This window comes from Hyaena hyaena, unplaced genomic scaffold (assembly GCF_003009895.1).
Source record: "Hyaena hyaena isolate Hyena2069 unplaced genomic scaffold, ASM300989v1 scaffold_1150, whole genome shotgun sequence".
Lineage (NCBI taxonomy): Eukaryota > Metazoa > Chordata > Mammalia > Carnivora > Hyaenidae > Hyaena > Hyaena hyaena.
Genome location: NW_024081787.1, coordinates 448248 through 471941, shown reverse-complemented (window position 1 = coordinate 471941; position 23694 = coordinate 448248). Strand labels below are relative to the sequence as shown.

The window sequence follows — 23694 nt, the reverse complement described above, 5'->3', positions numbered from 1 at the left end:
ACAATGAAATCTCAGTTTTTTAGTGGGCCTATGTCACTAGGCTGTGACCTTGACAACTGTCTCTAGCTTACCCTGCAGCCTCCACTTAGGAGAGACAGATAGGCTAGAGCTCTCTCGTTGAAGAAATGCGCTTTCTGCACAAAGAATAAGGCTCTAGTACAGCTTCCCCCCTGCCCCCTGAAGTATAGATTTTGTTGTGAAGAACTCCTTAAAACTGCCAGAGCCATGAAGATATCTGTCTTGGCTCTTCATCATGTTCGCCTCTTCATCTTGGAATAAAGCTCATGAAGGTATGAAGATCGACTAAGACTATATCTCTAGGAGTTTCTCTCTCTCACTCTTATTTACATTCAGTCTTCAGTAACTCATCAAAACTATTATTGAAGTATTCTGATTGGCTTACAGTGCCAGCAACTTCTGCTTCATGAAAGCAAATTTTGGCTATAATCTCTAGATTCACCTGCCTTTCCATATTTCCCAATGGTGGTTTGCCCTGTAACCTCAATTCTCAGATGAGTCAAGAAAAGTCATTGATTTTTAATTTGTTCAGCTTTTTTCTTATTGTAAGGATATGAGTGACAATCCTAAGCTCTTTACATGTCATATCTGTATTCAATTAACTTTTGAGTTTTTCCTAATCTGCTAAAGGTTACTGTCACATGCAATTTACAACATCACTGTGAGAAAACATATTAATTACTAATAGTTATCGATCACTTATCTGTCAAGCAGGTATGGCTTTAGGCACTTGACACAAATGAATTCATTTGGTTCTCATAACAGTCTATAAGATAGTGATTACTCATATTATCTCTGTGTTGCAGATATAAAAGCTGTGGCCAGGAAGATTAAAAAACATTAAATATTATAAGAACAAAAGTGATATGAAATTGAGATGTAAACCTAGAAAGACCATGTGAACTTACTGTGCTATAGAAATATACACTTGCTACTTATAATAGTTAACTTTATGATATTTAATTTCATGAAGTGCCAAGGCATTTGAAAAACATTCTGAATATGTCTATGAGGATATTTGTTGATGAGTTTAACATTTAAATTATGGGCCAAGTAAAGCAGATTATCCTCCCTAATATTAATAGGCCATATTCAGTCAACTGAAGTCCTGCATAGAACAAAAGCAAACAAACAAACAAACAAAAAAGGATAAGAAGGAACTTCTCCTGCCTGACTGTTTTGAGATGTCACGGGTCTTTTCTAGCCTTTGAATTTGAATTAAAACATTGACTAACATTGACTATTCTTGCACCTTAAGCTTGCCAGCTTTTGGACTAGAACGTACATTAATTCCTTATAATCAATTTTTATCTCTGTCTTTCTGTGTGTCTGTTACTCCTCTCTCTCTGTTTTCTCTCTTTGATTTGTTATATCTGTTTCTCTGAAGAACCTTGACTAATATGCTGTGTTTATCCACCTCCATAATTGTTTAATTCATTAATTTATTTAGCTATTTATTCAGTTCTATGATAAGCCTTAATTAGAACACTTATCTCAAAAACAATAAAGGACAATATTGACAAACTCAAGAATATCACAATTAACTTTCCCCATGACAAAAAAACAATCAAGGTCATAAAACAAATGATTAGCTATGTGACAAAATCACTTGCAGGATAAAAGTTGTGAATTCCACAATTCACAAAGAGTCTTTACAAATTAATAATAAATAAATGAAATCCAAGAGAATATTAAAGAATAAAAGTAGTGTGTTTCTAATAGAGAAATACAAATTTTTTTTTATAAAATTTTTTTAATGTTCTTTTTTACTTATTTCTAGGAGAGAGAGAGAGAGAGAGAGAGCGTGAGCAGGGGAGGGTCAGAGAGAGAGGGAGTCACAGACTGAAACAGGCTCCAGGCTCTGAGCTGGCAGTCAGCACAGAGCCCGACTCGGGGCTCGAACCCACGAACCGCGAGATCATGACCTAAGCGAAAGTCGGACGCTTAACCAACTAAGCCACCCAGGCGCCCCGAGAAATACAAATTTTAAAAGAACCTAAGAAAAATTTGCTACCAGAGTGCCATGTATAATAATTGCAAGATTTTGTTTTTTTGAAGAAAAATTATAGTTAGGAATATAAGGTACATTGGTAGAAACTTCGTCTTTGGGAGAGTGAATTTTACCAATATGCATACACATATACTTATACACACTTAATCAGCAATTTCACTGCTGTAACTTTAATATATAAATTTACTGCTATAAACTTGCTATCATCTTTATTTCAATAAGACAAAATAATCTTGCCAGAAGTTTCATTTGGAAAAAGAAATCAGGAATTAAAATTCATTTTTATGCATACCATTTGCATCATGTACATTAATTTCAACGGAATATTATATATATTCATATATATAGTATGTATAGCATATATTACATGTATATGTACTTTAAATGTACTATATAACTCACATTAAGCAAGACATTAGATATAAAAGTGATAAAGCATATTTCTTGACATTGAGAGACTCTGAGTCTAATGAGGTCCAAATGAAAATCATAGGCAGAAAATTAAAATAAATGAAAACTCTCTAGTGAATAAAATAAAGTTGTTATATAGCTTGATATCTTTGGCTGTGAAACATAGTCTAAGAATGTTTGATTATGAGTAAATGTAAGGGAGTCTTAGGAGATGTAGCTAGAATGATAAACATGGTTCAGATCACAAAGTATTTTCTTTGAAATGGTATTTGGATTTTGCTCTTCAGAGTATAAAGGAAGTCTTGAAGAATTTCAAGCAAGTAAGTGAAATTATTATGTCTGACTTTAGAAAAAAAGATTCTGAAAGTTTTGTACAAAAAGCTAGAACATGTAGATACTGCAATAGGTTTTGGATGTAAGTCCAATAACAATGATTTAAATTAAGGCAATAACAGTGGCCAAGAAAAGATACAGAGAAGTAGTTTCAAAAATGGAATGGTCAACTTTCACATTTTACTAAAAGTTCAAGTAAGTTACTAATTATAAAGTTATAAAGTTTCCTTTTTTCAATAATACATATTTATTAACTACATTGGTAAGAACAATTTTTTAAGTGGAATGGGATCATTCTTCATATTTACATTGATTAGGAAGTCATGGGAGTCTATCCATAAGCGTAGACCCTTTTCTCAAGAAGTTTATCTGAAAGAGGAGAGTAAATATTGGGATATCTAGAAGGGGTAAATGACAAATATTTTATGTTTGGGGAGGCATATGAAGCTAACTCATGGAGTGAACAGTATCAGGAGTCAATGAAAGGCTGGCAAAATAAGGGCTATATCTCCTCCACTGAGATGAGGAAAAAGTGAAGTGAATTGTGGGTATACATTGAAGGCTAGTGGTCACTGTTTGACAGTTAAAGAATTTTATGCCCAATATCTTGTCTTTCTCTGAGTCACAAAACAGTGTTATTTCTTCACTGGGGAGTATGAGGAAAGGCAACTTTGTATTTGAAAATTTGAAATAGATTTGAAAATATACATCCAGTCACCTTTATCATGTCTCCCTATTTTAAGTGTAAACTCTGTAAGAAAGGGACAATGGCCTGCTTCTCTGTATCATTTGTGTTTGGCCTGATAAGCACAATACAGTGCTAAGAAACATAGTTGGTATATTTCCTTAATCATTCCAATAATTTAGAAGTTAAAAACAATGCATTAATGCTGTCCATTCATATATAACAGAAACCCTTTATATCCCATCTAAAAAGTAAGTTTGCAGAAATTATGGTAAAAAGATCATTAAAAATTATGTAAATGTACCAAATATCCTATCTTACAGTCTAACATCCATCTGATATGTAGAGAAAAATCTATCACAGTAAGATGTACTATCAATCATCAGGCTCCATTCTTCCTATTTAAAAATCAATAAAAAAGTCACATTGCAGGATATGTGATAAATATATTTATGAAAGAATAATATCTTTTCTTATTAAAATAACATAGGTCATCCAAAATCTATAGCTATATTGATAAATAGATGAATCCATTGTAAATGTGAAATACTACCAGCTAAAAGCAGTGGCTATAATTAGTTTGCTATTTTAGCTTTTCTTATTTTGATCATTCTTTGTCCTTTATGTTTCACCAGTAAGCGAGTATGACTTGTACTCTATTGTAGTTCATTTAGAAAAAATGTTATTTTCATCTCCCCTGAAGCAAATAGAGTACAGCCATGGTGGAAGTGAAAAGGAAAAAAACAGAACAACCATACTATACATTGGCATCTTATCAAAAGGGAATGAAGAAAGAGTAGGGTTTTTTTTTCCCCACAGATATCTTTAAATTCCATTTCTTCCATGAAGTTTTTCTAAAACTCTCAACTGTATAGGGATCTATGTTTCTTTAATTTTATGAAGTACTAGAATATATACACTGGTGTAGTGCCTTGCTATAGCTATTTATTTTGTGCATGCATCATTGGCATGCCTAAAAGAAAGGTCAGAATTTAGTTTCACTTCTTGTAAGATTTTAGTTTTATCAATTACGTTTATTGAATATTTTGTTGAGCGCTTCCAGGAAGAGCAATAATTTTTTTTTGTTTATTTGGTTTGGTATTTCAAACAAAGGCATGGTAATATAGTTTAGAACATTATTACTATTCTCTGCTGTATTAGTCAGGATTTTCCAGAAAAACAAAAACAATAGGATATATAGAGACATGCATAAGTGGAGATTTACTGTAAATGGCTCCTGTGATTTTGGAGACTAAGAAGTCCTACGATCTGCCATCTATAAGCGAGAAGCTTAGTTAGGAAAGCTGGTGGTATAATTCAGTATGAGTCTGAAGTCCCGTGAACCGGGTGAGCCAATGTGGACAGAGGATGGATTTCACAGCTCAAGCAAAGACAGAAAATTCTCCCGTCCTCCAGCTTTTTGTTCTATTCAGGTCCCCAACAGATTCAATGATCCCCACTCACTTTGATCTTTCCTTGGTCTAGATACAAATACTAAACTCTTCCAGAAACACCCTCATAGACACACCTAAACATAATCTTTTACCAGCTAGCTGGGCATCCCTTGCCTGATCAAGCTGACATATAAGATTAATCATAACATCTACAAAGAGGAACAATGGCCTATTTTAGGCCAGTCATTCTGTGTTGAGATACTTACTAACTAACTATTCAAGGCTGGTGAGAACTGGTTCTCCACAGTATGTTGAAAATTGCCCTTACACACACACACACACACACACACACACACACACAGTAGTAATAGGGGTAGGTGTTTTATATAAAATATTTTCTTTAATCCTGAGAAATTATGACAAACTTAGAAGGTAAATATTAACAACCAATGAATTATTTTTAAATAAGAATGAATAAATAAGATGCCAACATTTCAATTTAAAAAGTTAGAATGTAATAGTAAACAACTGAATTAAAAAATTAAACCATGTCCAAAAGAAACTTAAAGTCCATAAACAAACTGTAGGAAAAACCTGCCAAAAGCTGAGGGAGAAAGAGAGAGAGAGAGATCCTTCAATTGTTGCTAATTGTTCCCAACACCCAACCAAGTTATGCTTTGAAATGTCATACATATTTGTGGGAATCAACATGGGTCTGACTAGTTTCAAATTAGACTGAAATAGCTATTATATAAAACAAGTCATAAATAGTTAAAATTTTTGCTCCTGGTAGGTATTATCTTAAGTCTTTCTCCCCCTTTTCTGAAGTTTCATTTTTAAATAATTATAGGTTCACAGGAAGTTGCAAAAAATATACAGGGAGGACCTATACTATATACTCTTCACCAAGCTTGCTCTAATCTTAAGCTCTTGTAAAATTAAAATACAATGTCAAAATGAAGAAGCTGGCATTGGTGTCATCCACAGAGCTTATTCAGCTTCCATGTGCTTGTTTTAAATGCATTCGTGTGTGTTTGTGTGTGTGTGTGTTTATTTTGTAACTCTATGAAATTTTATCATATGTCAGTTTTACATAACTGTGTATGTGTAATTCTATGAAACTACGGCATGCATAGTTTCATGTTATCACTACCACAATCATGAAATAGAACTTGTTCACAAGAACAGTCTCCACTGAGCTATCCCACAAGCCTACTTCAAGTGAATGTATTTGCTATGTTTGTATTAAGTAGGCTTCAAATGAAATATTATGTGAAATTTTTATCACTGTAAGAACGTGAACCTTTGTTATGTATTTGCAAGGAGAAAGCATATACAGTCATTCTTTGCTAAAAATGTTCTCTGTGATAAAGTAAATGTGGCTTAATGGCGTCTATTTCAATGTGATAACGATAAGTAACTTCTTGGGTAATGCTAAGACCATTTTGGACTTCACTTGGTTTCCCTTCACTTCAGTTATCTCACTATTGTAGATTGTATTTGTAACTAAAGGAAGAACAGAATGGAGAAAATTGTATAGTTGAGATCCTCTCAAACAACTAATTTATTTCAAAGTGGTAGCCAAACAGTAGAGCAATGGTTTTATTTTATAATCGTATGTACTAGTCTTTTCCTCACTGTTTTGTTGTTTGGCATCATCAATTTCTTAGAGCACCACTGAAATAAGCTAGAAAAAGTAATCATCTAATTAAAAGTTTATGTCTTTATTATTATATCCCATGTTAAAATGCTGTCTGGGGGTGCTTGGGTGGCTAAGTCGCTTAAGGTCCGACTTCGGTTCAGGTCATAATCTCGTGGTCCATGAGTTCGAACTCCCATCGGGCTCTGCTGACAGTCCAGAGCCTGGAGTCTTTGGATTCTGTGTCTCCTTTCCTCTATGCTCTTCCCCCACTCACTGTGTGTCTGTCTGTCTCTCTCTAAAATAAATAAACATTTTTAAAAATTTTTGAATGCTGTCTGTAACACAATGCAAATCATTGAGAAGTGTGGTTTCAATAAATGTTGCTTTTTCTCATATTTGAAGCTATTTTGAATTCAACTGAATCCTTGATTGACCCCAATCTTTCTCTATTCTGAAACCTGAGACTTTTTGAAGGCTATTTTTTCATTGTATATTTCATTTCCTTTAAGTGCACTTCAAATACACGGTCGTGGAAGGGCTATGTATATTCTTACTACAGGCAATTCTGCCATAGGCAATTTTACTGACACCATTTCCAGTGGTTAAAAGTAAATAAAAGTAATTCCCAAACTGTTAGAAAATTTGAAGTTATGATGCTTAAGCAGCTATAAATCTGCGAGCTATATTTTTAAAAATCCAACTGTAAATTCTGACTTGTCACGATCCAGGAAATTATCACTCAATTCAATCAATATTTAATAGAAGGAGTTTACATTCACTTTCTCTCTCTCAAACTTGTGCTTTTACTTTAAAACAAATTTTACTCAATAGAGTTATTAATGATAAAACCAGAAACAGTAATTTCCTTTTCTTTTGTGATTTCCAGTAACTGATTTTGACGGATAAAGGAAATTTAATTGTTCTACTCTTGAGTAGAGTCTTTTATTTCCAGATAGCAGAACTTACCATGCCTACAAACACATACTCACACAATTGCCTAAAAACCTACTGAGTTTATTTAAAAAAAAATTAATGTTTTATTTATTTCTGAGAGAGAGAGAGGAGACAGAAAAAGAATCGGAAGCAGGTTCCAGGCTCTGAGCTAGCTGTCAGCACAGAGCCCGATGCAGGGATGGAACCCACAAACTGTGAGATTGTGACTTAAGCCGAAGTCGGACGCTTAACTGACTGAGCCACACAGGTGCCCCACAAGAAATCTACTGAGTTTAAAGAGATTAATAACAATTACACATTTTTGTGACTTTCAGTTAGCAAAATGGTGAGATAGAATCTAGTGTTCTTTATTGTCAGTCATACTGACAGTTTTTCTTAAGTACTTTGGTGTTATTATTAATATCATATACCTACAAAGTACTTTCATCTCCTCCTATAGATTTAGAGAACATAGCAAATGGTGTCATAGTTTTCAGAGGAAAATATAATATCCAACATTTTCTCTCACTGATTTAAATATTTTTCTTCAATCCTTGGTTTTCTCATTTTTTGATTTCTCTGTCCTTTCCCACTCAGACTACCCTGCCCTTTCCTTCTTTTGATTAAGATACTGTTCCATTAAGTGTGTCATCATTTAGCCTAACACTTTATTGTCTCTTGCCTTATCAAGCTTTCAGTATGCTATTAAATCCTGACTCCAGTTCTAAGAAAATGTTTCTTGTCTCTAAGGCAATTTGACCCCCTCATCATTTTAATCATTTTATTCTATGAGTTTTTAGTCTGTCCCACATAATAGCTAAATAAAAATGGTAGAGCAGAAAGAGGGGATTCCAGTGTTACAGGTATGTATTAAGAGTCCACTTACTCTTCAGACCTTGCTAATGTCTGTGAGTGTACAAGAAAAATATAAGTGTGTCCTTTTTGATGCTGAACAACACTCCCATAAGTTGTACTGGAAACCCCATGTTTTAAGGGTCCATAAATCTATTCACACAATCACCACCTGCTTTGTACACAGCACACTTACTAAACACTTTGAAATGATAATCTAAATAGATGGGTTTATAATGACAATATAATCAAAAGTAAGCATATATTAACATCAAGTGAACAATTTAAAAGACACATAAAATCAGACAGTAATTTATATGAGGTACATTATGCCACTAACTTATTCTATGCCTGAGACTTTAAAAATATAATCTCAGCTAATTCCCACAACACCTGAAAACGTTTCCTACTGGTATAATCCACATTTATAGAGGAAACAACCAAACTGCAAACTAAACATCTTTATGTGGTATTCTAGGCTTGGAACCAGCTCTACGTCATACCAACATTTGTGCTCATACCAATGTAGCTTCCTATTTTAAGGTGCAGGGAAGCAAAATATGGCAGCCTCCCACTTAATAGATGTTATTCTACAACCTAATACACTATACAAAAATAAGATGGGTTTTAGATGGAGACTAGAAGGTATGAATGATAACTAGGCATATTTTACAACCACAACCTGCATTGCATTCCAATCTGATACTCATTTAGCCTTTGTTTCAGTATTCTCTACAGTAGAAAGCTCATTTCCTTGCACTGCCGGTTATTTCATTATTGGCCAGTCATGTCTGTTAATACATTAATTGATTATACATTAATTTTTGAGGTACTTTTATGTGAAGGGCAACATGCCAAGTATTAAATAGGACATAATGTGTTAAGACATGTATCTATGTTCAAGGAGTTAAAAATCTATTGTAGGTTTTTAATTTTTTTCCTAATCTGAGCAAAAATTTCCTTCCTAATTATTTTTATATGCCAATCCTTATAATGCTTTTGAGAAAAATGGATTATGAGTTACTGCATACTTCTATATGGCAGCCCTTCAAGTATATGAAAAAAGCTATGTCTCCTTAGCCTTATTCTTTTAAAGCTAATAATTCTTCAATCCTTAAAATGTATTAAGCCTCACCATCCATTCTGCTCTCATTTCTAAACAATATATATTTTTTCAATGTAGATTTTCAAATTAAACATAGTAAGCTGGATGTATGCTGATTAGTACCAAATATAATGGGAAATATATTTCCCATAATCTCTACATTATACTTCTATTAATGCAACTCAGTTGTATATTTCATTTCATTTATATCATGTTCATGTTTCATATTAATCTTACAGTCAGATATTAACACAAGTCTTTTTTTCCTGGAATGTTGCTAAGTTAATTGACTTTCTGAAATTTATGCAAAATTTAGAAATTTCAGTTTATTATTACATACTATTAAGTGGCTTAATATGTGTATAACTTGATAATTAGTATATTAGATAATTTTCAGCATTGATTATATATATTTAATATGCTTCCATGATTTTCAGATTTGTTATAAACCTCTTCAGTAACCTCATTTGTATGGACACTTATGAGCAACTGCAAAATAATCTAGAATTGTCCCTTTATTCAACTTTACAATTAGAAAAATATAAAATAAAGAATTAAATAAGGTTGATGTCTTTTTCATCTTGTTTTGTTTTTCTTTTCAGAAAATCTTTCTATCTTTTATGGAAGTGATGAACTCATTTGGGTGACAAAAATAACATTTTGATAAAAATAAATGGCATAAAAATTGGGGCTGGAAAATCAAACTGAGGTTGGTTTACATACATTTTCCTACTTTTATGAGTCTCAAGATATTATTTAATCAACAGCTCTAGCACAGGATGAAAATAATATAAAACAGAAAAAAACATTCTTCCTTCTCTTTAACCTTCGCTATGTTTTGGGATCAGGTTTCAGGCACAGACACATCCCCGATATGTAAATGTAAAGATCCATTTTTATACATTTCTATGTATGATTTATTTTGGTGGTTTCAATGTGATCATATTTCCTCAGTAATAACTCAGCTGTTCAATGTTCTAAATCCAACTCAGTGTTTCAATCTCAAAGCTCTTCTGGGAAAATATGTGCTAATAAAAGTAAGAGAATGTAAAAACCCATGAAAAGGAACAATATTACAGCTCCCTGTTTAGTAGAGGTGATTTCCATACCAAGTTTTGTTTCTGCCTCTCCCAAGACATCTCCTCATTAAATATTTTGGTAAAATTAACAAAATTAATTCCTTATTAGAGTTTTTTTCTCCTTATACATGTGACATTTATTTTGGATATTGGAGGAGGATGCTGAAGGTGAGGGAGCCAGCTGTACACCCTCCAACTGTTTCTTCATCAGCTAGAATAAGATTTTAAAAAAGGGAAAATTTTGATGTCACCCAAAATTCCATACCTGCCAGCATAAAATATCTCAGTAAAAGGGTCAGTCTTCCTAGGAAGTTCCAGTGCAGTTATCCACAGTTATCTCTCATTCATTTAGAGGTAAGTCTCTTGGAGCCCAGCCTACCGTCTACATCATGGGTTTGAGGACCGAGGAGTCTAGCATTATTCCATAATACACTTCATCTACCCATAGTCCTTTAGTCTAGGATGTTCACTTTGACCAAGAGCAGTATATTCTTAACATTCATATATCGTTTTCTCAAACAACTGGAGATGATGGGATGCCTGGGTGGCTCAGTTGGTTAAGCATCTGACTCTTGGTTTCAGCTTAGGTCATAATCTCATGAGTTTGTGAGTTAGAACCCTGTGTCAGGCTCCAGGCTGACAGTGCAGAGCCTGCTTGGGATTCTCTGTCACCCTTTTCTCTGCCCCTCGTCCACCCATGCCGTCTCTGTCTTTCTCAAAATAAATAAATTTTGGAAAAAAACCTCTGAAGACGATTTTTAATTTCTGTGGCAACTCTGTAAACAGATTTTATTCATATATCAAATAAATGTTTACCAAGGACCAAGCCAGACACTTTGCTAGGCATTAAGTAAAACCTCACAAATGAAAAAAATCAATGAGCCTTGCCTAATACAGCTAACAATTTAGTGAAAGCAAATATAAGTAAAATAACTATGCAATCATGTATTTTTGAAATGTGCTTTGAGGGGAAATAAAAGAGTGCCAACTGATAATTATGGTGAGGGAAACCTTCAGTGAGGAGGTGTTATTTAAGCAGACACACAAAGGATGAATAGGAATTAACCAGATAGCATAGAGGAAATGAATGCTTTAGACACAAGGAATCATGAGTACACAAGTTATGAGACAAGAAAGGCTTTTGAATATTAAAATAACTGAATTATTATTGCTATAATTTAAATGAAGTTAATTGGTTTATATGTTTTTTTTTTTTTTAAAAATTAATGTTTATTTTTTGAGAGAAAGAGACAGAGCATGAACAGGGGAGGGGCAGAGAGAGAGGGAGACACAGAATCCAAAGCAGGATCCAGGCTCTGGGCTGTCAGCACAGATCCTGATGTGGGGCTCGAACACACAGTTCATGTGAGATCATGAACTGTGCCAAAGTTGGATGCTTAACCAACTGGGCCACCCGGGCAGCCCTATACCTTTGAAGTTATTAAAGCTCTTTCTTTGGAAGGTAAAATTGAGTTCCAACACTAAGTAATGATTTATTTCCTTCACATGTAAATCTTTTTGGTATTCCTGATTGCTTAGCAATGATTTCATAGACATAATTAAACTGAACAAACCCAACATAGGAGAATTTTTCTTTTTTTTTTTTTTTCTTTACATCAGATGGGTAATGTGCCTGAGTCGTAACAAGGTTTAAGGGTAGCACATGTCACACAATGGCGTGAACACCCAATCATCACTCTTATGAACTACAAAAGGATCTTATAGGAGAATTTTTATAAACTGGGGTTTAACTTTGATAAAGTAATGCTCATATGTAACTCACTATCTTTCTGTGGGTTTATAAGGAATCACTGTATGCTTTATAAAAAGGAGTCAAGTGACTTTATGTTCCCAGCAAGAGTTTGTAGTCTCATACTCCAACAGATTCTATGAAGTATGTAACCAAAATTGTCCCCTAAGCAGTTGATTACCTAAGCTGCTTCTTTCAGTGATGGCAGTTTTCATCAGCCCCTTAATTCAGTCCCAGGAAACACATCAGTTGTTCTCTGCAGCTACTCCTGATGTCTCCTACGAGTTCTTTCTGCTACTCCTGACAGTTCTTACAGCTGTCAGTGGCATTGCTCCCTGGGGGTCACAGATCTCAGAAGCCCTTGCTGGAAGTTCTTCAGCAGCTCCTCCTGAGAGTCATGACACAGGAGGTCCCTGTAACAGCCTGTAATGGCAACTGTCTGCAGCACGGTTCTTCAATAACATACAACTGAAGGAGCCTCGTCAAATTGTTTTACACTTGCAGTAGGGAAATAGAACTCTGGGTCACCAGCTGTTTCTCTTGTCATAGAGCCTTTGGAAAAGTTTCCACTCTGACAGTTCTTGATATGTGAAATAGACTATGGCATATCTATACGCTGCCTACTGATCATACATTCACTAAATTTGTCAGCCTTCCTTATGGAGAGTGTCTAGCTAGAAGCCAACCAATTTACCAACTGAATCTGAGAACTAGAACAAATGTGCCTCTAGAATAATTGGGAAAACAATACTGAATTCCCTGATTTCTCATCTAATGGCACTGAGAGACCCACATCTGCTTAATTGCTTAAAGTTAAAATCAAGATTCACCATTGTATATGAAACAGGCTATATGGGGCACTATGAAGCTGCCAGTGGAATACTCTTAAGTCAAATTCTCTCTTTCCTTTAAAAATAAAAAATTTAAAGCTATTTACAGTTAATATTGGCAGAAGCAGAGGAAGAACTGACTTTGTGGTTTGCCTTTTGTATATTTTCAGTACTAACTAGGCAAAATGGAATATAGTATTAAGTGATGATAGGACAAATCTAGTATAAACCAAGGGGCTCTTTAATTTCACTCACACGATTTCACTTTCTATGGCCTGAGTGTTTTTTACATGTGGTGATGATAAGCCAGAATTTCTCAGTATCTAACTACCCCAAATATTCCCTTTAAGTAAGTTTGAAAGCTGCATTAACCTTTTCAGGGAAGTTATTTCCCTAATACTACTCTGGTGGCCTGAAAGGCTATGTAGCTTTCCCCTACATCTTTCTTCAATTTTAAGGCTCAAGTCCTATCAGCCTTTAGCTGCTGGAGAATTTGCCTATGTAGTAAAATTGCTCCAGATGTTTCCCAGTTTACTGCAACTCCGCCAAAAGGTCTAAGATCTACGTGCATCTTCTCAGCATAATTGTTGCTCAAGATTAGACAAGATACTCTTTATCTGATTCCCAATTAGAATTTTTAAAAGATTTCACATTAAGATAATATCTAACCTTAAGAGATCATGTGATCATTTGTCTACTTTGCTAAAAACTGTCTTGATTTAAGCTTATTATGTCAGCATTATCATTAATTGTGCCCCTTTTAAGATATCTCCTTATTTGGATGGAAAATTACATGGCCATCATTATTATTGTGCCATGAAACACCTGTGATGAACTGACTTTGCCTACCGCTTCACACTCACCTTCTATCACTGGCCCTGCCTTTCAGCCATCCAACTGGCTCAAACTTCTTGTTATTGCCCAAATGTGAGATCCTCTCCCAACTCTGTGCTTTTTGCTCATGGGTGGATCACCTTCCTCAATGCTCCCTGTCAATGGATCACCCTGCATACCTCTCCTTTTTATGAGATAGTTTTTCAAGGAGAAGCTTCCCTGCCATGTCTCCCTGGAATCTTCTGTCTATTCTTGTTGGTGGCAATGTCTCTAATAGATTCGCCTTGTACCCTGTGCATGTTTCATATCTCTCTCTCATGACATGTATATTGTTTCTATATGTCTTTTTACTGGAATGTCTCTCCAGGGCATAGAAAAGTTTTTGAGGTCAGGCACATTTGTCTTTGTACCCTAAGTCCCTAAATCCTGGCATATAATTAAAGATTATCTAATTTTATACATAAGAAATGAATAAAAAGAATGTACTATTGTTTATTTTAAAATTCATAACTATATTATGAATTAATAATAAAAATAATAATCTGATTAGTATCTAATTCTATCTAATCTTCTGAAAATAATTGCTTTTCATCAGAATAGATCCTGGTTTGCATCACTTTTAGGAGCTCAATACTTAACCATCTGGATTTATGTTATGCATTAGACATGTTAAAGCATTATTGTTGACTTTAAGCAATGGGATTTTTTTTCAAAACAAACTCCCTTGTTAGAATTTAAAATACATGCTAATTTTCAAAACATTGACTAATACTCTATTAGCAGAATACACTCACCTTAAAGCGAAGGATATATCTTCAAAGATAAGTGCATATTCAAGTAAATGTCAATGTTATTCTTATTTATAGAATCCACAACTTTGGCCATTTGTTTGTATACAAATCAGAATGAAATGATTTTTACAAGACGTCCACATGGCTAGCTAGCATCCTGTAAGGTCAATTTCCAAACAACATAATCCATCTGTCCCCAGGAAAACAAAATGGGCAGCTTGCTAAGGTATTAGTCATTCCAATCACACCTTCCTGTACATAGACTTCCTGTATACAGATTTCAGAGAAATGTTTTAACAATTGTTATGTTTTAATAATAGCCCAGAATTGTCTGCTACTCTGAATGTAGTCTCATTCAGTGTTTTTCATAATTCAAGCCTTTAAAAATAGCAACAATTAAATATGAGCTGCGAAAGCCTGTGATGAGATATGCCCAAGAGATAGATATATCTACATATCTATATATCTGTATCTGCATCTGTACAGAGATTCTCATCCCCTAGCACATCACATCATATATGGATATATGTGAATATATCAGTAAAAATCTATTTGTACATGATCACATTATTGATACATATATATGGCTCTCCATAGCTAACTATCATCAAAATTCTTCAAGTTGGATATGTTTGTTTCCATTTTATGAAGGTAGAAATGAAAGCTAAGTGACAATAAGTTATCTATCCAAAGGCAGAATTAAAAATAATAATAAAACAGTTCAATTGGGATTCAAACTTTGTCCATCTGCTTTTATGATTCTGTTGCATTTTCTCTACTATGTGATATTGTCTCTCCTATTTCTTATATACAAATCACGATCTTTTAATGAAGGTGAAAAAATATCCAAATCAGCTATTATTATCCAGTCTAGGGATTGTCTATGAACATATAATGAATAGAGACTCATACATTATAATCATTTACTTGAGGCATTAATTACTTATCCAGAAATATAAGGATTATTTGAGAATAATGCCCTACTATTACTTTAATGTGATTCAAGGGTCCGAACAAATTACAGCTTTGTACATTGGATCAACATGCTTAGACACTTCTGAAAAATTAATTAGCTATCATTTGCTCACACAAACAGCACTCTAGTGAAACACAAAGACAAATTGAGAAGAACTGGAAAAACCTTGGAATATACTTTAAAAAATCAGATTCTTCCTCTCTTCTGGCTAGAACAATGAAACTGTATTTGAGAGTTACCCATATAAATGATGGATTTTTTAAATATTCTTACCCTTAGCACAATATTTCATTTTTATGCTTGGTTTCTCTTTGCTTCTTCCTTACTTTTCATTTGTTTCATTGTGGAACAATCTCAAAATTACCAAAAGATTGAATGCTATTCAGAGTTGTTGTTTTTTCCTGAACCATTTGAGAAAATTTGCTGACATGATGCTGCATCATCCTTGGTTTCTTTCATGTGAATTTCCTTAAACAAGTGCATTCTCTTACATAACAACAATTTAACAAAAAAATCAGAAAAATATCACTGATGCATTACTAACATCTAATCTTAAAACTCCATTCATGTCTTTCCAATTGTGTTAATAATAGTCTTTATCACAAAAATCCAGTTCTAACAGTGTGTTGTATTTAATCGCATTTCAGCTCCATCAATCTGGAAAAGCTCTTTACTTTCCCTGACTTTAATGGTCTTTATACTTTGAGATTATAGTCCAATTATTTTGTAGACTATCCTTCAATTTGGGTTTGTCTGACTTTTCCCCATGTTTAGATACAGGGTATACACCTTTGGCAGGAAGGGACTTCTCATTTCATGCTAGCAGGTGACATTCCTTCCATTTTCCCATTACCAAAGATATCCCCTTAGATCATTTAATTCAGTTTCTCTCTGTCAGGTTCTTCCTTCTTCTCCCCTATTGTATACCAGCATCCACTGTCCTATATAGATACTCTCCTCATATCCCTCATACTGTGACACATCACTTATAGGTGACCCCATGTTAATGCCTTCCTCACCTCAATTGGGTTCTGACCCTTTACATTGGGCTGCTTCACTGTGTGAATGACCTTACTATACCTCTCAGGCTTTGGCTTCTAAAATGGTTCCCTTTTATGCCATTTGATTTTTTAGCCCATTCTGGCCAAATTCAAATACCCAAGGTAGAACTACATTCCCCCATGGGCTTAATACTCTGCACTGATATTTTAAAAAATCTTTAACAGGTTTTGACATCTGACACCAGTCTGCCCTCTATATGAAAGCCCTATTCACTCTGCTTGGATTTAGACATCCCAAACCAGGCAATATCCCCTGCTCCATGAAAGCCCTTACACTATGCGTGGACTCCATGATCCCCTGTAGGGCCAGCTCTGCAATGAGAACACCCTTCCCCTCATTTGGGTCCTGACACCCACTCTGGGCTTCCCTATCAGGTAGGTGCCCTCTCTGTCTCCAACAAGCCAAGTCAGCTTTCCTTCTCATGCAATGTTCTCCTTGACATGATTAAGCTCCAATACTTTGCATGGTTTACTTCCCTGTATTGTCATCCTCATCACTCTTCTCAGGCTCTTACACTCTGTGCCAGCCCTTCCCCCTGCATAGTGGACTCTTTCCTTATCCCATTCAAGATCCAACTGCTTGTGCTTGTAACCATCTTAGGTGAATATTCCTTTATGATGCACAGGCTCTGATGCTGCCTGCTAGGCTGCCTCTTGTGTGGAAGGCTTGCACACTAACTTTTGCTCTGACACCCTATGCCAAGCTGTGTTTCAAACCCTCTTTGTAGACATTCCTTCAGCCTGCCTGTACTCTGTCACCCTGCTCTGGACCTCTGCTCCCCATACCTTCATATACTAATGCTTACTTCATTCCATCTAATGCTTTTGGATTGAATTGTTGGGAAGGAAAGGAAAGAGGAAGAGGAAGAAAAAAAGGTGAACACTTACTTATAATTTATGTATTTATGTGACATTTTATTTAAATGTATAAAATAACCTAAACCTTATTTTAAAAACACTTGGGAAAAATAAAGAAAATAAACAACTCCATTTTAAGTGAGCTATATACAGACTCAAACGCATTACCATGATGTTCAACAATTTGCGTCAGGAAAATGTACTTATCAGAATAATGCCTTACAAATTTATGATTCCAAAGATGATTCAGATTTAAGTAAGAGTCTCTTGGAAAAAGGCCAGTTTTCCATTTAAATCTCTTCAACCCCTTACCTCAAATTTCTTAAGAAAGTCACAAGTTCAACTTCCACTCCATGGTATTTACTCATGTGATACTGACAAGAACTACTGATTTACGAGCAAAGAGCAGTGATAAGCAGAATGAAATAATTAGTGATAAGCAGAAAAAGATAATTATCCTGAACATTTCAAATATCATCTTTTTCAAGAGCTATTGGATCAAATGCTAATTTTTTTGAAAAAATTAAGTTTGCATTTTACCCACTTGCAGAAAGAATATAGACCCATTAAGTGTTATTCTATAATGGAAATGAAAGGTCATAACTAAATTGGAGAAAGGCTTTTATCCATTAATGTGCAGATCACAGCAGCACCTGCTCTATCACTGCTATGAATCAGTGTGAGAAATTTCCATCAGACTGAAATGATAGCAGATTCCAATTCAACATTTTGAGCCCTATCCACAAATTTTATGTATTTTTGTACAAGTAAACATTGAATGTTCAGGAAAATAACTTGAGTTCTAAGCATACAAAGTTAAGAATTCTACCTGTGAGGTCACAACGGTTCCCTCTCAGCCCTCCATGGATGAATACGGTCTCTGACTCTGTCCTTCCATATCACCTCCTTCCTTCCCTTTATTCGATAAACACATACCAATATGTTTTCCTTAGAAACAGACTATTATGCTTATTCATTTCTCCAAAACCAACCACTTTAAAACTTAGTGTCTAAAAATAACAAAAGTTTCAATGCTTACTCTTGTTTGAATTTAAAATCAAGTTCTTACACTGTGTTCTCTCATTCTAATTTTAGGGATTCACTCTGAAGATGATCTCAAATTTTGTGCTGTAAATATAGGCTCTGTTCTGACTTTGATTCCCATTACACTGTCATGCTGAGATCATCATTGTCCTCTTGACACCATGCTCCTAGGATCTGCACATTCCTTAGTTCTACGCTCTGTTGTTAATGACACTAAGTTTACTAAAGGCTCAAGCGAGAAATTCTTCACTCCCATTCTCATAACTGATCAGTCACCAAGGCCTCAAGACCTTAAAATGTTTCTTAAAAATCTACACATTCCTTTTCTGTGTCCTTGGCCACTTGGCTCCTCCTGTAAGTTGGAAAACTTCCTAGTGGATCCCTCTGTTTCCTCTATCTTCTCTTTGAGATCTATTGTCCACTGTAAATACTCCAAAAATATATTTTGCATTATTTTAGTTGCTACAAGTTTTCAAATGTAGCTTATAAAAGTGAGTCTGAAAGACTTGGCATCACATTGATACTCTGCTGTCAATGATATCCCATCTTTTATTCTCTGTGACTTTTCTACTTCCTGCTAAACATGCACCCTAATCAAGGTGCAGTGGGCAACTAGCTTCATGCCTTTCCCCATTCTTATATGACAAAAGAACCAAGACTTTTGGTTTTTATTTACTAGAAATAAATTCATTGCTTCTTTAGCACTTCTGTAATGATTTTGTTATAATGTTTATTGGTCTGTCTTATATAAATTTACTTCTTAATATGACTCTCTCGTTAAGATTATTATTTTATCTTTATAACTTTCCCCTCAAGCATCTATAATTGTGAATCCATCATCTCAGATGTTCAGTATATATTGAATTCCAAAATGTGATTATGGGATTGATGACAAAGGTGACCATGCATTGAAATGTGGGATGGATTGACTTTTTAATAAGTGGTACAAGACAAATAGATGTTTATGTATATAAAAAAAAACTTAACTCCTTCTTCATAATATAAACACTGAATAATTTGATATAGATTGCAGATTTCAGGGTAAGAGTAAAATAATAGGCAGAAAAAAGGAAGCACAGGAGAAAATCTGCATAATCATAAAGTAGGCAAAGACATATTACAGGATACAAATACCATCCATGAAGATAATAAAATTATAAATGGAACTGTGAAAAGATACCATTAAGACAATAAAAGGCAGTAACAGACATAGAGATGATATTTGCAATTGTGCATCTGAAAAAAGGTTTATCCTGAGTATATAAAGAACTACTACAAATTCAGCTAAGAACAAAACAATAAAAGAATAGACAAAATACTTCAATAGATATTTCACAAAACAGGATATTCAAAGGGGCCTAGAACTAAACGTTATTACTCACTGTGGGAATCCTACTAAAAGCCACTCAAGATGCCTGGGTCACTCAGTTAGTAGACGTTCTGATTCTTGTTTTCTGCTCAGGTCATTATCTCATGGTCATTGAGGTCCAGCAGAGCCCTGTGGGGGGCTAGGCACTGGGTATGGAGACTGCTTGAGATTCTCTCTCTCCTTTTTCCTCTGCCCTTCCCCTACATGTGTGCTTGCTTACCCTCTTTCTAAAAAAAGAAAAGAAAAGAAAAGACTATAGCTCCAAATATGAAGTTCACAATAGGTGGAACAAAGAGCACTCAGGTATACTAGTAAAGGGAGTGTAAAATCATCTGCCATTTTAGAAAAACTTGGTGATATTTTTAGAAATGGATTAGATGCAAGCCCCAGAGCCCAGAAGTTCTCCTCCGAGGTATTTACCTAACAAAAATATCACCAAAAGAAAGGCTGAAGAATGTTCACAAGCTCAGCACTGATAGTAGTCACAAACTTGAGATTACACAAATGCCCATGAGTAAAAAATAAGATAAATAAATTGTGCTATAATCACATGTTAAATGACATATACCAATGCCAATGAAAAACCACATCTACATACAACAAATAGACTCATCTGTAAACAAAATGAGAATAAAAGAGCCAAAGAGAAATTGTGTGATATGATCTGTGTAAAATTCAGAAACAAGAAAAAAATTGTGCTTTTATAATATGTCCAGAGGTTGATTACCTTTGGAGGAAGGTCATGACTAGAAAGTAGCATGGGGGAAACCTCTATATCATTTTAATTATAGGTGTTTTGTTATTTACTATGTTTTTTTTTTTAATCTAGGTACAGGTTACACATATGTGTTCAATTTTCAAATATTCATAGGATTGTACATTTATGATTTCTATGTTTTTCAATATGTGTGCTGTACAGAGAAAAGTTTAAACATCCTACAGGAAAAAATTATTTACCTACATGAACATAATTCCTAATTATATGAATAAATACTGATCTGCAAAACTATTCTACTACCATAATTACAAATTTTAGAATATGGTTACATCCAGAACTAGGGAAGTGGAAACAGGAGTTTCAGAATAACAGGAATATCAGCCTAAGTATTTGAGATGTATATTAACCCTATGGCATGTGGTACCTTCAAGGAGAATGAGGCTATGTCTCTGACCTTTAGTTAGTTGTATCTATGCTCCAAGCCTGAAAAATAAATTGATTTGAAATCTTAATCTCAGTTAGTGACCTAAAGAATATATAATGTACTCTAGTTACTTAATGTATTACTTTTACATTTAATTTTGTCTTTGAACCTTAAAAATATTCTTTATGACCACCCAGACTGATAACATAGAGTCTGGAAGTTGACCAATAGCCAAGAGCATTTTGTATATTAATTTATCTACTTCTATTCTACACTTGATTTTAAAGATTTCTTGAATTGGAAGCCATTCACTTTTCCATCTAAATATCAGTTTAGATATTAAGATCACTAACTTTATATTGAATCTGTATAAAAATGATAACACTTGAATTAGTAAGTAACATTGTGAAAAGTTAGGGTAAATATACCCTAGGCTTTAATCTCTGTATAACCAATACTCTGGCTTCTCTTCAGATCGTATAAATCTTTTGCCTTTTACTAATCTCTATATAACCTATTGGTATGCCACAGTGAAATGCAAGAAACAGGGGTTCATAATCAACAAATGATAGCTATGATAATAATAAAATAATAATAATTAATAAATAGTAATAATAAAACATAAAAATTACCATTAAAATAAATTCTTAAAAGAAATCAAGTTTTATTCATGATTAATAAATAGATTGGCAGTATATAGTAAAATTAAAAGTTCAGAGAAATACCGTTTATTATAATACTTAAATGTAATTTTCCTCAATTAAAAAATTTTTTAATGTTTATTTATATTTGAGAGAGAGACAGAGCATGAGCGGGGGAAAGGGACAGAGATAGAGGGAGACAGAGAATCCGAAGCAGCCTCCAGGCTCTGAGCTGTCAGCACAGAGCCCAGTGCAGGACTCAAACCCACCAATCATGGGATCATGACCTGAGCAGAAGTAGATGCTCAACTGACTGAGCCACCCACGTGCCCAATTTTTCTCGATTTTTTGACCCACGAAAATACTTTTTTTATTTTCTACTATTTGATCATCTTTTTTCTATTAGTTTCAAAGCCAGTTCTTTCAATAATGTCAGACCATTCCATCATTTGGTTCCCATAAGATTTCTAAATAAGAAGTCCAAATCATAAGCATATTCAGGTATTTAAGTTTTTACCAGTTTGTTGAGTGCAAATTACATTTTTCCTGCTTAATTTGAACTTCTCTAAAATTAGTAATAATAATAATAATAAAATAAGTGTAAATTTGAGCATGCATTATTTTGTCTTTTAACTTGAACTTCTATGAATTGTCCATGCATATCATTAATAATTATTTTGTTTTTCTCTTTTCTTGAAACTCCATGGTCTTTTATTTTATATTATAGATGGTAATTCTTTTTTCTATCATCTGTGTTACACATTTACTTTTTCCCCATCTTATCACTTATTCTTATTTTACTTACTATATATTACGATATAAAACATTTTCTTGAAATTTTAGTCATAGATGAATACTTTCTACTTTACAAATTCAAGGTCTAAATCCTAGGTAATGTATCCAAACGTTATACACCAAATTTTCTTGATAAAATTTAATTATCTTTTTATATTTATACATTTAATGCTCAAGAATTTCATTCTATTATAAGTGGGTTTACATTTTCATTTCCTTCCATCTGGTTAACCATTATGTCAGCACAAATTATCTCAAATCCATCCTCAGCTTACTGAATTAAATCCATAATACACATATGGATATATATGCATGTCAAATTTTCTGTAATATATTTCTTAATTCTCTGTAATATATTTCTTAATTATCTTTTTATAGCATATCTCTCTGACATGCGATATAACTTGAATATTCTATAAAAGTGTAATTTTAATCATATTAACAGGCTCTTTCATTGTCCTCTTTTTCCTACCTTTTTGTAGCTATTTCTCATCCCAAATTTTTCCATTAAAATTTTCCATAAAAAATGTTCACTGACATAGCTGTGGTAATCTATTCTGGTGTCTTTCAATGATACATTTTATTGTTTTTTAAATGTTTGTTTATTTATTTTGAAAGAGAGAGAGAGAAGGGGCAGAGAGAGAGGGAGAGAGAGAATCCCAAGCAGGCAACAGGCTGTCAGCTCAGAGTCCAATATGGGCCTCAATCCTTAGGAATATATAGGCCTGCAAATATGGCTCACTGTCCCTTCAAAACATAGTAGAATCTATCCCCCACCTTGCTACTTGAGGGTTATGAGTTAGGGGATCACAAGAAATTCTTTTTAGAAAACAAATGAGGGGGCACCCGGGTGGCTCAGTCAGTTAAGCATCCAACTTCGCCTCAGGTCAGATCTCAGGATTCATGGGTTCCAGACCCACATCAGGCTCTGTGCTGACAACTCAGAGCCTGGAGCCTGTTTCTGTTTCTGTGTCTCCCTCTCTCTCTGCCCCTCCCCCATTCATTCTCTCTCTCTCTCTCTCTCACTCACTCTCTCTCTCAAAAATAAACTATAAAAAAAACTTTAAAAAAAGAAAACAAATGAGGACACAAATGAGTTAAAGGTATTATATGAAAATTTCTGTTAACCTCTTGGCTCCC

The 23694-nt window shown here is 34.2% G+C and overlaps 1 non-coding gene across 1 annotated transcript; it reads right to left on the bottom strand.

Moving 5' to 3' along the window:
• Window positions 1-12077: 12077 nt before the first annotated feature.
• On the bottom strand, window positions 12078-12181 carry LOC120224309. Its single transcript, XR_005526527.1, has one exon. It is a non-coding gene; the product is annotated as a small nucleolar RNA U13 (small nucleolar RNA).
• Window positions 12182-23694: the final 11513 nt, after the last annotated feature.